The sequence below is a fragment of the Cornus florida genome, unplaced genomic scaffold (assembly GCF_030987335.1).
Source record: "Cornus florida cultivar Cherokee Brave unplaced genomic scaffold, ASM3098733v1 CherokeeBrave_3.0.0_Hap2_Chr03, whole genome shotgun sequence".
In the NCBI taxonomy this organism is placed as follows: Eukaryota; Viridiplantae; Streptophyta; class Magnoliopsida; order Cornales; family Cornaceae; genus Cornus; species Cornus florida.
In genome coordinates this window covers 42753524-42756909 of record NW_026775573.1, presented here as the reverse complement: position 1 = coordinate 42756909, position 3386 = coordinate 42753524, and positions in this window count along the sequence as shown.

Here is a 3386-nt window from a genome sequence, read left to right as displayed (position 1 = left end):
TTCATTACAACTTGGAAATCCTATGTCAAAGATCCCTAAATATAACCCTGAGAGTTCAACGTCAAAAGTAAATAAAAACTGAAACTGAAGTAATACATAAAACTTCTACCCTGAACTGGATCGTAAGAGTAGATGAGTTCGGATGGTGGTCCCACACTACTAACCTCAACCTTGGAACGGGTACTGACCGTATCCTGAAATAACAACAATGGTGGGTCAACCCCACGAGCAAGTCCTCTCTACTATGACCCAAATCAGAGAATCAAATAAATTAATCATTATAAATCGGTTGAGTACTATATCTGTATACATCCTAAGGGAACTATCCCATGTATAACATGACCTCAACCAGAATAGACGGTGATCACTTAGACTCACACTAGGTGGTTAAGTGTCGCCTTTCCCTACCCGGGAAATCAGCTATTATACATGGTGCACGGTACTGACAACACAGACTATAACGAACTACACAGTGATAACACCTCTCAAAGTACTGATGAATATACTGAGTATATCAATTAGGCAACACATGCCAACAATATTAATAAATATACCGAGTATGTCGATTAGGCAACACATGCCAATAATATTAAACCACATACCCCGACAGCCACACATCTGTCTATCGCAACGAATGCATAGGGTATAAATGAGTCTAAACTTATTAGCCAGCTCACATGGTTCTATATGGCAACTCATCCATATAATATAAATGTGACATAATTAAACAGTCCATTTATTTCCTGAAATGCACACAGCATAATAATCATGGTTTGTATATCATTAACAACATAAATAATCCTACAATGTATAACGGACAATTTATTTGAATTAAAACCATGTAATCATTTAATTTTAACATTAATGATTTAATACTGTTTAATAAAATAATAACACAATTAATGATTAACAATGTCATTAAATTAACTACATCCGTTTAATGGTGATCTGTATTGAAAACGATACAATTAATATTTGAAAATATTAATCGGTCATAATAATAACTAACGGTTAATAAAATAATAATTTAATGTCCCGTTAAACCCGTAAGTACCAACCATAGGCCCAAAAGTGCAAGTTTAAGGTTCTGGAAATTACAAAACAGGCCCTAGGGGTATTCTGGTAATTTCCAGTAGCTGACCGGCCCTTTACGCGCCCCCACGCGCCGCCCTAAGCTTCCCCACGCGCAGCCCTATGTTTTCCACTCTCTCACGCGCTCACACGCGCCTCCACGCACGTCTGGCATCAGCCACGCGCGCGCACGCGCTCCCACGCGCGTCTGGAGAGTTCCACGCGCGCGCACGCGCTCCCAAGCGCGCGTTGATGGCTTCCTGCTGACGTGGCATCCTCCGGTTGGTTGGCTGCATCACCTTTCCTACATGCGCGCCACACCGGATCAATCCACCTATGCTCCTTTCATCCTACGGCTGATGATTAGCGCGCACCATCATATGGTGTCCCGCGCTACACCGAATCAATCTAAGGATTCACAACCCATCTAACGGCTGCTGATCCATGCGCATGCTTGTTACAATACACCGCAACACACCAGATAACTCTGGTCACCTTCCTCACTGCCGGTGGCCGGAAAACTCGCCGGAGTCTCGCCGGAAATTACAGAAAATGCCCGGAAAATTCCTAAAAATTCTAAAAAAAAATCCCTAATGCCTTAAGGAAATATTTTTTAGATATTTTGAACATCATAGGATAATAACTAATTATATACCATCCTAAATAATTAAAAATTCATTAATTTAATAAACTATAAAAAAATCATTTAATAGAATTTAAGCATGCTCTCAATGCCCCATCATAATCTAAATAATTTAAACAATTAATTTATGGATTCAAAGGGGAAAAATAGATAATAACTTGCCTTTTTGGATTTAAAATAAATCCGTCGGTTGCGCGTAGTCGGGTAAATTCCCTATACCGGTCCAAGCTCCTTTCTTTCTCTCTCTTCCTTTCCACACTCTTACAATGGCTCACTAGAATTTATAATTTGTGTTTAACTCCCTTTCCTTCCTTCTAAGGTAGGCTAGCTAATTTATATACAAATTATATAATATAAATATTACAAATATCTAATTTTTACATTTACTAACCACCTTCCCAACCATATGGCTTCAATTCCACCCATAAACATTGATGAAATCCTATCCTAATCTCTAATTTCATCATGACATTGGTTTAATACTATTATTATTATTATAACTATTATTATTATTAATAAACTTTTATAATTATTATTATTATTATATACAAATTAAATACTTTAATTAAATAATAATAATTAATCTAAAACATAACCAATAAAAATTTCAAAACTAATCATTATACTATATAGAACATAAATCAATATTACATGCACAAATAAATTAAATTAATTAACCTAACACAAAATTAATTTAAATACACTCTTTAAAATTACGGGGTATTACATTCTCCCCCCCTAATAAAGGAATTTCGTCCCCGAAATTCACTACATACCTGTATTAAAAAGCTCTGGATACTTGGCACGGATAATATCTTCCCGTTCCCAAGTAGACTCTGTAGCACTATGATGACTCCACTGTACACGTACTAATGGAATAGTCTTCGTGCGCAGTATCTGATTCCTACGATCGAGAATACAGTAAGGTTGTTCCAAATAGGTTGCATCGGGTTGCAACTCAATCTCACCCACATCAATGTGTTGATATCAATCTTCTTCCCGTAGAAATTTTCGCAGCATAGATACATGAAAAACATTATGTACCCTATGAAGATTATCTGGTAGAGCCAGACGATAAGCTACTGTCCCAATCCGATCTGTAATCATAAAAGGACCCACAAAACGAGGCGATAACTTACCCTTTGACCCAAACCGCATTACTCCCTTCATAGGAGAAACCTTAAGCAAAACCTGATCACCAACCTTAAACTCCAAAGCACGAGTTCGACGGTCAGCATAACTTTTCTGTCTGCTTTGAGCTGTACGCATTCGATCCCTAATGATAGCGATCTTTTCTGACGTGTCCTTAATAAATTCAGGACCCAAAAAGCTGTTCTCACCAACTCCAAGCCAACAGACAGGAGACCTACACGGTCTACCGTACAAAGCCTCAAATGGTGCCATACCAATAGTTTTCTGATAACTATTGTTATAAGCAAACTCTGAAAGCGGCAAATATTCCTCCCAATTACCCTTAAAATCAAGAACACATGCCCGCAACATGTCTTCTAAAATCTGATTAACTCGCTCAGTCTATCCATCTGTTTGAGGATGATAAGCAGTGCTAAGATAAAGTTCTGTACCCAAAGCCTGCTGAAAGCTCCTCCAAAATCCTGATACAAACTTCGGATCTCTATCTGATACGATGGACAATGGTACGCCATGAAGTTTC